This window comes from Aquarana catesbeiana, linkage group LG04, assembly GCF_042186555.1.
Source record: "Aquarana catesbeiana isolate 2022-GZ linkage group LG04, ASM4218655v1, whole genome shotgun sequence".
Lineage (NCBI taxonomy): Eukaryota > Metazoa > Chordata > Amphibia > Anura > Ranidae > Aquarana > Aquarana catesbeiana.
Genome location: NC_133327.1, coordinates 472,216,457 through 472,230,667, shown reverse-complemented (window position 1 = coordinate 472,230,667; position 14,211 = coordinate 472,216,457). Strand labels below are relative to the sequence as shown.

The window sequence follows — 14,211 nt, the reverse complement described above, 5'->3', positions numbered from 1 at the left end:
TGTCCTGAGTGAAGTTTCCTGAAAAAGAAAGAATTACACTTCTCACCTTTCTCAAGATTCTCCACCTTGGCACGGAAGACAATGTGCCTGGATTCTTCCTCGAAGTGTCCTTTCAGGCTCCTCTTAGTGTCCTCCAGGTCCTGCCTAACGTCCCAGCCACAGTGCTGAAGGTCCTGCAGGGACTGCAACTGACGCTGCAGTCTCCTGAGTTCCCTCCTCCTGGCACACACACGCTGGCGTCCCCTTGCCTGAAAGAAGCTACGCAGCTTAACCTTCACAAACTCCCACCAGTCACTTACCCTTCCGAAGAATCTCTTTTCCTCCGTCCAGGTGGCATAGGCCTCTCGGAGTTCCCCCATCAATTCCTCGTTTTCCAGCAGGGTGCTATTTAGCTTCCAGGAACCCGGTCCACGGGCAAAGCCCTCGCCCAGGTCACCCCGAAAGTGAATAGCCCTGTGGTTAGAGAAAAAGCAGGGGACCATGGAGAACTCACGATGCTTGACTGTTCTTGAAGTGAGCACGAAGTCAATCCTGGAATGCACAGATCCATCGGGTTGGCACCATGAATAGTTCACGGTCCCTTTCCCTATGGATCCCACGGCGTCCTGCAAGGAGGCCTCCGAGATCATCTCCTTGAGCAGCCTAGAAGTAGCATCAAGTTTTGCGTATATGCTGGAGCTGCGCCCATCCTCCTCGATCGGACAGTTAAAATCACCGCCGATCACTACTGTTCTGGTGGTGACGAGTTGGGTCCGCAGGGTCTGGAAAAGTTCCAGCCGCGCATTCTTGTCTGGGGGGGCGTACACGTTGATGAGCCTAACTGGCTCTTCCACCCACGAGCCGTCTACGACCAAAAGACGGCCACAGACTAGCTCATGGATAGAGTCAACCGTGAAGCACCCACCCCTGACCAGAATGGCTACTCCTGCAGACTTGCAATCGCCATCCCTGGACCAGTAGGAGGGACCAAGGGTCCACTGGGAGGACAGATGAGTGTACCTCCTCAAGGGAGGAAGGGCGCACTCCTGAAGCATGTAGACATCACTCTGCTGACTTGAAAGAAAGGTCAGGACCGCTTGCCTTCTAGATGTATCCTTGATACTCCTCACATTAATGGAAAAGATTGAGATCTCAGCCATAATGAAAAAGGGTATGAGGGTCTAGTTAACAAGGGTCCGAACTTACCTCCCCCGAGGGGGGGTGGCTCTTCCGTTGCATCTTCTGCATGTCCTGTGTTCTGGGCCATCTGCTGGCTGATGTGGACGTTGGGGGGGAGGTCATGTTCGGGGTCGACCACAATCTCCTCCTCTTCCTCCTCCTCCCCTGCAGACTCTAGGTCCTCCACTAATTGCTCTGGTACATCACTGTCGCGCTGGACCCCGTTGGGCCGTTTGGTGGAGTTGGCGGGTTCCTCAGCTGTTGGGCTCTCTGGTTTCCGTTTCTGGCTACGGCTTCCTGTTGGGCCACTGGTGGGGGTGGAAGGAGGTGGGAGGGTGGGGAAGTTCTCCAGGGAGGACAGGTTCGGGGGAAGGGGTGGGGAGGGGCTCCTCCAGCACAGAGGGGGTGGGTGGGGGTGTGCTGGAGGTAGGGGGTTGGGCTGGGGCAGGGGGGGCAGGAGTGGACTTACCTGTGGCCTTTTCGAGGTTCCTTTGGATTCTTTGGTTTCTTTCCCGGTGCTGGGGGGTGGTTTACCCTGGCTCAGGGCTCCAGCGTAGGTCCAGGTTCTCCGGGGGCAGTGTCTGAAGACATGCTCTGCCAATCTGCAAAGGTTGCATGCTTTGGACCTCGGACAGTTCTTGGTCTCGTGGCCTGTAACCCTACAGAACCTGCAAGCAAGCTATGTACAATCCTTACCTATGTGTCCCGGTTGCCCACACTTGTTACAGTTGTAGGGTATGCCGGGGTAGAAAAGGATTCCTGCGGATGATCCCAGGGAGAAGAAAGGCTGCAGGTGCTGGATGTCCCCCGAAGGGTCTTTCCTCAGTTTGCAGAGCACAGACCACTTACCTATCCAGAAGCCATTGGCATCGAAGATTTGGATCGGGTCCTTCACCATGGTGCAGAACCTCTGGAGGTAGGTGGCTATATCCTTTCCACTGGTATGGGGGTTCGTCATGGCCACTGTCACCTGATTTTCGTCCTGTGTTATGGGGCAGTTCGCAGTGAACTTCCGGAAAGGGGATTTAGGGCCACTGGTCTTCACCATCTCCCAGTATCTTCTGCAGACCTGAAATGACACAAAAGTTATAAAGAATATACCTCTTGTGAAGGCCTGCACAGAAAGCGTCTCCGCTTTGCTGAACCCCTGTTCCAGAATCATCTTCTTTCCGAAGATCTCCGGGGTCATGTCAGGGACTCTTCTGTCCACCTCCTTCAGCTGCAGCACGACCGTCTGCTTCATCCAAGGCTCCAGTGCTGGGAGCCCGTCTGCAGGCTGGTCTGGCTTAGCTGATCCTGGTCGTCTGGTGCCGGCTGGGGTAGAGGCGGGGGTTGAGGCAGCGGCATTCACGGGCTCGGAGGAAGTGGCTGGAACGGGGTTCTTCTTCTCCTTGCTGGTCTTCTTGTCGCTCTTCCCCATCGTCAAGGAGTTGGATGTCGCTTCAAGTGTTCTTAGGCGGCTTCCTTCTGGTTCCTTGATGTCTTCGCTCTTTTTGTAGCCTTTACAAAGGCTCTAGCATCTACTGCCCGGAGGTAATAATGCAGAGATGGGGAAGAGGGAAGACTGCAATTTCATTCCCTGTGGGGGCTAAGCCTCTAACCCAATAGCAGCAAGTAGGTGAAGCTGAATTTAATCAACGATCCTACCAGGCCGAGCAGAGGGTACCCCACAAGGACCAATTGGCTTGGATAGATGCAAGTGGTTCTCAACGTCCTAGCTGTGAAGCAGAGACACTCCTAAGGGCTAAAGTCGATACTACACTTGATCTTAGCCAAAAGGCCGAGAAGCGATCAGCCTAGACAGCCCTTATTGTTTTTTTGATTGAAAATGTATACTTTATTTTGCAAAAATATACAAAAAAACAAGTACTTAAACAGGGTACATTCCAGTCTGTACTGCGACGCAGCGCATAAATACACTACATAACAATACATTGCCAAGCATACAAATAAATTACATTCATCCTGCGGTATGATGCCTAATGTGTTGTGCAGAGTGATAATACCCCGAAACATCACATAATGCATGACGCCGCATTACCCTGAAAGCATTACTTCGAACACATGTCAAAAAGTCAGGTCATAAAGTCTAATATAGTACCATATGTTTTAAATCTATGACGTGTCTGTGGTGAATGAGCCACACGTGAAGAAATAAATACCTGGCGCTCCCTAAAAATATCAATCTCACCCTTTCCAGTGATTACATTACTCTACTAATGAACACCTATTTATAAGTGTATACCGCCAAAAACAATGATAAAATATATAATATTAGTGAACATCAAATAAATATACAGAAAATAACACTTTGCCAATACTGCTCAAATTTACATCTATATACAATCCTTGTATGGTGAAAATACAAAAAATGTGAAATTATTGTATATCAAAAATACAAAATAGTGAACAAAATATATATATAAGTGAACGTGATCCAGTGACACTAAATAATGTTCATGTACATTCGTGCCAGAAAAAGTTCTCCCAATTCCAAAAGTGTAATCTTCTTTCCAGAAATCCTTTCACCACACCTGAGTGTTCAGTGAACCCACTCCCAGTGAAAACTCACTCACCAGCTCCCAATGCCTCCACTTGCGTGTGAGGCTATATAGCAGAGATTCAAATCATCTGGAATCAGTTAACCATATCTCCATCTGGGTACACGTTCCATATGTGAATTAAAAAAAAGCTCCCAATAGTGTGATAACGTCACTCAATTTATTAGCACACACTTCATATGACACTTCAACAGTTCAACTCACATTTGTAAAAAATATAAAAGCACAGCAAACTCCACAGCACACTGTATAAGCAGTATCCACCCCAGCAACTTCAATAAACCTCCTGGGGGGATGCGGTCACAGCGGACCCAAGACAGGCTGGCATGTATGGTGTATCTCTCACCCTCTCCTCTCCCGTCTACCTAAAGAGCCCGATCGCTTCCTGGGTGGGTAAACCGCAGCACTCGCTCCTCTGTAGGTTACTCGTACGCGATGTTCACCGTAGTTTGGCCACACCCCGACAAGCTTCGTCACACCTGTGACTTAATCATGGGATAGGCCGCTTTTACTGTCAATCAGTCCTTCTATCCCCTCCCGTCCATGACTACTAAAGGGTGCCTGAATGCGCATGCGCCCCATGTAAGCTCCGCGACTGCGCTGTACATGTGTCCCCGTGAGCGCAATCCCTCGCTACTTGAGACCGCTACTCAGTGGGTCCTGGGGTACCATATTGTAGCATCTGATTATCTGCTACAAAATGTGTCATCTCCAATGTTAGTTAATTTACAAAGCAACATCAATCAAAAATATAGGTACTTAGATCGCTGTTTTCAAATCTGAATACCGGACCCTGCAATATTAACGCATTAATGCTGGTTACTTAGTACATGTTGCTAAAGTGCATCACAATATTACATAACAACCCATTCCTCTCCAATGCTCTCAAATTTATCACCAAAACGTGTGTATTATTCCCACAATCCACATTTAAACCATATTAATAACTATCCATATTTAATAATTCTATAAAAAATATTAAAATATACATCCGCACTCCATTTCCATAAAAGATATTTTGGAATTATTTTAGAATTATTCTAGAATATTTCTAGAGTATTTTTAGAATATTTTTAGAATATTTTTAGAATGGCTGGCATTTGATAGTCCTAACTATCAATTATTTATAAAGTTAAAATAATTTTAAAACACAATAGTAAAATATGTGTAATTACTTATTAATATATTGGTGAGTGAGAGGTCTAACCCAGCTGTAAACTGGTGCAATCTAGACTACTCCTGTCTATACATAATTAGCTTATCTAAAAGAGATGCACACCCCCCCCCCCACTATATAAAGTGATTGTGACAGAATCCCTTAAAGTGCTGTGCAATTCCTAAGAGTAAACCAATTCCACGGTAAGTGCTACAGTGTACAACTAAAATGATGATAATCAATCTAAAAATCATTGATAAAACAATTTAGGTCCAGTTCAATATTGAGTCCTCTCGGGGTCAAACTTCTAAAAAGAAATATCCATTCCGTTTCCTTCCGTGATAGATCCCTTATCCTATTCGAACCCCTCCAGGAAGGATGCACTACATCAATGCCACAAAACTGTAGCAATGAGGGGTCCTGTTGGTGCCTGTCTTTAAAGTGCATGGACACACTATGGTATTTGTATTCATTTTTTATGTTCGTCAAGTGTTCACCTATTCGGACCTTCAGTTGTCTTTTGGTCCTTCCTACATAATATAGGCCACAGGGGCACCACATGAGATAAACCACATGCGTGGTAGTGCATGTGCTGAACTCCTTAATTTTGAATCTTTCACCTTCTCTGTTGGTGACATTGGTGATGCCCCTATTCCTCACCCTCACTGTCTTGCAGCACACACATTTCCTGCAACAATAGAAACCCCTAAAGTTGAAGGACAAAGATCTTGGATTTGGTGGATCCAAGATCTTCTTAACTATTTGGTCACCTATACTTGGGGCTCTTCTATACATAAATTTAGGTTGTGCTTGTAATATATCCCCTAAGTGTCTATCTTTACAAAGGATATACCAGTATTTCCTATAAATATTTTCTATTTCCCTGTACTGACAGTGGAAACCTGAAACAAAGCTTAATTGATGTTGGGTGTCCCCTACTTGTGGTTCTTTCTCTTTCAAGCATTTTTCCCTGGGAATTTCGGCTACCTCCTATATTATTTCAGTCAGTTTCTCATTGTTGTACCCCTTCTGTATAAATTTCTCCTTAAGAGCATTTAATTGGATCACATAATCATCAAGCTGTGTACAATTACGACGGATACGCATTATCTGTGCTTTCGGGTTGTTCCTTATCCAAGACGGATATTATTCGTATTCCTATTCAAATGTCCCAAAAATTCTTCCAAAGACTTTTTTGTTCCCTCCCAAATCTACAAAATATCATCAATAAACCTTCGGTAGAACTTGAGCTGGGGTCTATTTATGTTGAACACCTGTCTATCCTCCCACTCGGACATGAACAAGTTGGCGAGGCTAGGGGCATATTTTGCCCCCATTGCCACGCCAACTTGTTGAGAGAAAAACTGTCCGTTAAACCAAAAATAGTTGTGGGACATGCAAAACTCTAATGCATGTCCCACAAACTTCTTCTGTACATACGGGATATCATCCCTCCTACTTAATGCCCAATTAAGGGCCAAGGCTGCATCCTCATGTTGTATGTTTGTATATAAGGAGGCTACGTCAGCTGTTACCAAATATGATATTGCTAATGGATCCAATTTCACTTGTTCCAATAAACGCAGTAGGTCAGAAGTATCCTTAAGGTATGCTCTCGTTAGTTTTACACTGGGTTGGAGAAATGTATCTAAATATTCGCCCAGTCTTGCAGTTACTGACCCAATTCCATTTACTATAGGGCGAGGAGGTGGGTTCTGGATATTTTTATGAACCTTGGGCAGCGTGTAGATCACCGGTATCCGACTTGCACTTGGTACGAGATATCTTTTTTCTTTGGGGTTTAGGGCCTTTACCCCAAACCCCCACTCCAGCAATGCTGCTAATTGGATGCTATATGGTTCTGTGGGGTCAGACTTCAGTTTTTTGTATGTGTTCCGATCACCCAATAAATCCACTAATTGTTCATGGTAAAATGACTTGTCCATGACTACTACCCCTCCTCCCTTGTCGGCTGGTCGAATTATTATATTTTTTCTGTTTTCTAGGGATTCTATACCTTCTTTGATGTAATAAGGGTTTACCCCTTTCTTAACTGGTAGATCCTCAATGTCTTTTAATACCAAGTTTTTAAACACCTCAACGAAGTGGTTACTTTGAATCTGGGGATTGAATATCGATCTGTTTTTTAGACCACTATCTATTCTATCAGGCACCCCCAAAGCTCTTGTTCTTGCTTCCACCGGATGACTTAAAAAGTATTTTTTTATGTTCATAGATCTGATGAACTTGTGTGTGTCTATATACATCTGAAATGTGTTCATTTTCTTCTTTGGTGCACACTTAAGGCCCAAATTTAAAATATTAATTTCTTTATGGTCCAATTCTACACCACTCAAATTGTAAATCCCCGTATTCACACATCCCTCAGCCGTTTTTTTGGATTGCTTGGATTTTCCTGCCCTACAACCCCTCCTTCGTTTGGTGGGGGCAGTGTATCCATGGTTTGAATGTGTGGGGGTCCAGGAACAATGACGTGGCAAATTGGCGTGGCAATGGGGGCAAAATATGCCCCTAGCCTCGCCAACTTGTTCATGTCCGAGTGGGAGGATAGACAGGTGTTCAACATAAATAGACCCCAGCTCAAGTTCTACCGAAGGTTTATTGATAATATTTTGTTGATTTGGGAGGGAACAAAGGAGTCTTTGGAAGAATTTTTGGGACATTTGAATAGGAATACGAATAATATCAAATTGGAATAACAAATAAGTGAACAAACAATTAACTTTTTTGGATGTCACTATAGATAACGTTTCTAACACATTAAAAACCAAGGTGTACTTCAAAACTGCAATAACTGCAAAACTGCAAAAACTTCAATAACTGCAATAGTTATTTGTCCGTGGCGAGTGGACATCATCCGTCTTGGATAAGGAACATCCTGAAAAGACAGATATTACGTATCCGTCGTAATTGTACACAGCTTGATGATTATGTGATCCAATCAAATGCTCTTAAGGAGAAATTTATACAGAAGGGGTACAACAATGAGAAACTGACTGAAATAATACAGGAGGTAGCCGAAATTCCCAGGGAACAATGCTTGAAAGAGAAAGAACCACAAGTAGGGGACACCCAACATCAATTAAGCTTTGTTTCAGGTTTCCACTGTCAGTACAGGGAAATAGAAAATATTTATAGGAAATACTAGTATATCCTTTGTAAAGATAGACACTTAGGGGATATATTACCAGCAAAACCTAAATTTATATATAGAAGAGCCCCAAGTATAGGTGACCAAATAGTTAAGAAGATCTTGGATCCACCAAATCCAAGATCTTTGTCCTTCAACTTTAGGGGTTTCTATTGTTGCAGGAAATGTGTGTGCTGCAAGACAGTGAGGGTGAGGAATAGGGGCATCACCAATGTCACCAACAGAGAAGGTGAGAGATTCGAAATTAAGGAGTTCAGCACATGCACTACCACGCATGTGGTTTATCTCATGTGGTGCCCCTGTGGCCTATATTATGTAGGAAGGACCAAAAGACAACTGAAGGTCCGAATAGGCGAACACTTGACGAACATAAAAAATGGTATAGTGTGTCCATGCACTTTAAAGACAGGCACCAACAGGACCCCTCATTGCTACAGTTTTGCGGCATTGATGTAGTGCATCCTTCCTGGAGGGGTTCCAATAGGATAAGGGATCTATCATGGAGGGAAACGGAATGGATATTTCTTTTTAAAAGTTTGACCCCGAGAGGACTCAATATTGAACTGGACCTAAATTGTTTTATCAATGATTTTTAGACTGATTATCATCATTTTAGTTGTACATTGTAGCACCTACCGTGGAATTGGTTTACTCTTAGGAACTGCACAGCACTTTAAGGGATTCTGTCACAATCACTTTATATAGTGGGGGGGGGGTGTGCATCTCTTTTAGATAAGCTAATTATGTATAGACAGAAGTAGTCTAGATTACTATTGTTTTTTAAAATTATTTTAACTTTATAAATAATTGATAGTTAGGACTATCAAATGCCAGCCATTCTAAAAATATTCTAAAAATATTCTAAAAATACTCTAGAAATATTCTAGAATAATTCTAAAATAATTCCAAAATATCTTTTATGGAAATGGAGTGCGGATGTATATTTTAATATTTTTTATAGAATTATTAAATATGGATAGTTATTAATATGGTTTAAATGTGGATTGTGGGAATAATACACAAGTTTTGGTGATAAATTTGAGAGCATTGGAGAGGAATGGGTTGTTATGTAATATTGTGATGCACTTTAGCAACATGTACTAAGCAACCAGCATTAATGCGTTAATATTGCAGGGTCCGGTATTCAGATTTGAAAACAGCGATCCAAGTACCTATATTTTTGATTGATGTTGCTTTGTAAATTAATTAACATTGGAGATGACACATTTTGTAGCAGATAATCAGATGCTACAATATGGTACCTCAGGACCCACTGAGTAGCGGTCTCAAATAGCGGGGGATTGCGCTCACGGGGACACATGTACAGCGCAGTCGCGGAGCTTACGTGGGGCGCATTCAGGCACCCTTTAGTAGTCATGGACGGGAGGGGATAAAAGGACTGATTGACAGTAAAAGAGGCCTATCCCATGATTAAGTCACAGGTGTGACGAAGCTTGTCGGGGCGTGGCCAAACTACGGTGAACATCGCGTACGAGTAACCTACAGAGGAGCGAGTGCTGCGGTTTACTCACCCAGGAAGTTCGGGCTCTTTAGGCAGACGGGAGAGGAGAGGGTGAGAGATACACCATACACGCCAGCCTGTCTTGGGTCCGCCGTGACCGCATCCCCCCAGGAGGTTTATTTAAGTTGCTGGGGTGGATACTGCTTATACAGTGTGCTGTGGAGTTTGCTGTGCTTTTATATTTTTTACAAATGTGAGTTGAACTGTTGAAGTGTCATATGAAGTGTGTGCTAATAAATTGAGTGACGTTATCACACTATTGGGAGCTTTTTTTAATTCACATATGGAACGTGTACCCAGATGGAGATATGGTTAACTGATTCCAGATGATTTGAATCTCTATGCTATATAGCCTCACACGCAAGTGGAGGCATTGGGAGCTGGTGAGTGAGTTTTCACTGGGAGTGGGTTCACTGAACACTCAGGTGTGGTGAAAGGATTTCTGGAAAGAAGATTACACTTTTGGAATTGGGAGAACTTTTTCTGGCACGAATGTACATGAACATTAGGCAACGAATGACACTCACATGAGTGTAGACAAATGGGCTGCACACCCCATGAAGTGTATAAAAAACTACAAAAAGACCCCCTATCTGGGCTTTAAGGCAGCCAATAAAATACAATAGAAGTGGTCAAAAGGATTAATTTTATTGGTGCAAGAATATATAATAAAAATAAGTAAATTGATTCTGACTGTTCAAGTCAGGACATGAACTGTGTGCATCATAAAAGTTACAACGGATAGTACCCGTATCTAGGAACAGTACAATTTGCAATGTGTTATGAGTACAACCAAAGTGTCCTTAAGGGTGTAATCCCCTAAAGTAAGGCAAAAGACAGTGCCTAAGGATAAAAGCAATGTACAATACAATATATGGGACAACAGGAATTGTAGATATGAATCCTGACGCGTTTCGACCCTCGCTGGGTCTTCTTCAGAGGATGGGTTGTCCGCTGTGGAAATGCAAACATATATCGAACAATGGCATAAGACTCAACAATAGCAAACCCCTCTGTATACAATATAACATATCTGCATGAATTACATAATTACCTATCGACAAGGTTCCTGGCAATACAAGATATTTAAGGTAATGTAGTTCCTCCCATGTCCTCTGTCTCCCCTGTGCCGGGCCAACTCCCCAGGGGAAGGGTGGCAGACCAGATGTGCCTTACGAGGGATCACGCCTATATGCCCCCCACGTATGTGCAGGGGAGGGGAGGGGCCACGAATGGCCAGGAGCTGCACCTGGAGAAATTCACGTTGGCACTAACGACAAAAATAGAAAGTGAGGAGTCAGTAGACTCCTCAAATGTTTGAAAGTTTCCCTATTGCAGGGCATTATAGTGGGTCCATGGGTATGCAGGGAAACATATACAGAAAGTGGAAAGAAAATAGAAGGAAATAAAAGGAATGAAGGGGAAGGGAAGGCGGGGAAAGGAAAAAGGTGGAGAGGGAGGACGGGAGGGGAAGGGAAAAAAAAAAAGAAAAAAGGGGGGGGGAAGGGAAGGGGTTGAGTAAGGGGGGGGGGGAAGAAGGGGAGGGGAAAAAAGAAGGGGGGGGAGAGAGAGGGGAAAAATAGAAAAGAAAAGAAAGTGTGAGGGAAGTGTGAAAGTGAATGAATATGCAAGAAAAAACAGTGAACCACGCAGAGTAAGAAAGATGTGACAGTGAGTGAAAAGAGTAGACAAACAACAGCAAAGACCCTGCTGCCCATCAAGGACCATATGGTAGTAAAATATTGAATGGAAAGCAATGGGGTAGCAGCACCATAGGGGGAGAAGGGAGTGAAAAAAAAGGAAGTGAAAAAAGGGGGGGATTGGGAGTGATAGGTGGGGACAGTGGTGCAAAGTGGAGGGGGGGGGGAAAGAGGAAGGGAAAGAGGTGATGGATGGGGGGAAAAAGGGGGGAAGAGAGGAAAGGGGGGAAAAGGAAGGGAGAAAGTGGTTGGGAAAGGGGAGTGAGGTATGGACAGGGTGGGTGCGGAGTGTACAGTGGTATGGGGAAAGGGAATGTGAAATGTGTGGACTGGAAGGTGAGAACACAAGATGAACACAAACCTCAACCAAACAAACAGCAACCAAATGTGTAGGAAAACTGTGATAAAGTGCATGGGTGATCAAGGAACTGTTTACCCAATTAGGCGAACCAAAATGGTTAAGTATGGTATTCCTGGTTCTAAGAAGTTGAAATACAAAAAGTCAATCTTAACAAGATAAAGGAATATATAGGGGAAGATGCTAGGAAGCATGTCAAGTGTACTTACCAATTACTTAGGTCAGTGGGTGCATAGCCAGGTATCAAGCAGTTTGAAAAGATTCAATAGCCTTCCCTTAAAACTTAATGCATTTTATAGGGAGTGTCATATGACTAACTCCCATCAGGTGCAGACATACTGACACACTCGTCCCTCCTCCCCCCCACACTGGGGAAGAGCAGCACAGCTGTGCGCTCCAACGTGACCCCCCCGGCGTTCAGGAGGAGTGTAAACTCTCGGGCACTCCCGTCCCTTCCGCCGCAACTGCGCAGGCGCCGCTACGTCACGCACACGCGCTCTGGGTCGCGCGCGCGTGAACACGGCGTCCGGAGGGGATCCGGGACGCCGCTGGCAGGCAAGAGGCGCCCAGGACCAGGTGCTGACACCTGGTGGGCGTATACAGGAGACGCAGGGCCCAAGCGTCTCCCCTCTTTTCCTGCCAGGAAGGCACAAATGGTGCGCCCCCGCCCCCTGGAGGGAAAGAACCGGCATAGGAGGGAGACATGATGGACATAGAAACAGGCAACAATTTATACATTAGGGCATTGGAATGTAACACAGCCAATCCTCATCACCCACTCACTGGGCAGTATACATAGGGTCTATGTAGCTAAAGTTAACCCTTCGCTGTCCATAGTTATATATCATTATTGCCTAAACGGTGACACTTTGGTTATATTAGCTTCATCCCATTGCAATCTAGTAAGCCGATAACACATTTGACAAAAAGAAAAAAGAAAAATTGCATAATACAGAAAATAAGCATATAAGGATATATAGGGAACTGTGAACTGTTTCCAGGCTAAATTCCTCTGAAAATAGGATATTTAGAGGTATAGGAAATATTGTGTTAACTTCCATTTCCCACACACAAAATTGTACATCATATGCTAGAGAATATTGAAAGTGATCGCGGTTAGCGATATTTATCGCGTGTGGGAAAGTACCAGGCAGGAATGGATGTTAAATAGTGGAAAAGCTAATGGGTTATATATTGTATTATAGAGAGCGCTCCCTTGATCTACATGGGGGGGGGGCGGGGGGGAAAGGGGGTGGGGGAAAAAAAAAAAAAAAGGGGAGGGGGAAAAAGGAAGGGAAAGGGGGAAGGGAAGAAGGAAAAAGGAATGAGAAAAAGGGAATGGATGGTGGTATATTTCCACAAGGCGCTGTGGAACGTTCGAAATGAACGGTCCGGTCCCATATGTTCATTGTGTTTTTCCAGATGAAAACCCCTGCAAAAAAGGGGCGAACGAAATTGATTCATTGAGGCCTGGTGGAGAGGTGGCCTGTAACTGGAATATCCATCTCTGCTCTCTTTGCAGCAGAGACTTGTTCCAGTCGCCACCTCTCATGGGGATCTGTATTTTGTAAAGGGCCACAAAGGTCACTTTTGGGACCCTATAGTTGTGTGTAGAGATTATATGCCTCCCAATGGGAAGATACGGATTCCTCACCTGCATACTATAAACATGTTGGGAAACGCGTTTCCAAAATGAAAATGAACATTATTTAGTGTCACTGGATCACGTTCACTTATATATATATATTTTGTTCACTATTTGGTATTTTTGATATACAATAATTTCACATTTTTTGTATTTTCACCATACAAGGATTGTATATAGATGTAAATTTATTGGCAGTATTGGCACGGTGTTATTTTCTGTATATTTATTTGATGTTCACTAATATTATATATTTTATAATTGTTTTTGGCGGTATACACTTATAAATAGGTGTTCATTAGTAGAGTAATGTAATCATTGGAAAGGGTGAGATTGATATTTTTAGGGAGCGCCACGTATTTATTTCTTCACGTGTCGCTCATTCGCCACAGACACGTCATAGATTTAAAACATATGGTACAATTGAGGTTTACAACGTGGCAGCTATAAGTAGATTTATACATCAACTATTGATATTAACTATTAAGGTTGTTTCTCCGAGGCGCAGTGGTGGGGAACTGGGTATAGAGTGGTTATTATACTCTGGAGACCGTTAAGTAGCATACAGTAATAACATTCAAATAATAATTCTAATAACATTCAAATGTGCAACGGGTGTGTTGGGGGGGTGGAGAAGGTGGGGTAGGGGAGGGAGAAAGAGTTCACAGGCCCGAAGCTTTATTTGAACTGCCAAAGGATACACGGGGGAGGGGGGGGGAGGGGAAATCTTCAGACCTCCTCTTCCTCCTTGAGGTCCATCAAGTGGTAGTCTCTGAGCAGACTGTGGACCAGTCTGCGACAGTCCTCGATGGACATCCTCTCCCGCTGGTGGATGAGGTGCTTTCTGGCGCACCATAAAGCGTCCTTAAAGCAACACAGCACCCGCCAGGCACCGTCAATGTCCTCCTGTGAATGAGTTCCACAGAAGAGTCCGTTCAA

The 14,211-nt window shown here is 44.1% G+C and overlaps 1 protein-coding gene and 1 pseudogene across 1 annotated transcript in view; one reads left to right on the top strand and one right to left on the bottom strand.

Moving 5' to 3' along the window:
- The window catches only part of LOC141140426 (protein unc-93 homolog A-like), an 827,018-nt gene that overhangs the window by 562,845 nt on the left and 249,962 nt on the right, over positions 1-14,211 (top strand). The window lies entirely within an intron of this gene.
- LOC141142004 (U2 spliceosomal RNA) lies at positions 2,856-2,950 on the bottom strand (annotated as a pseudogene).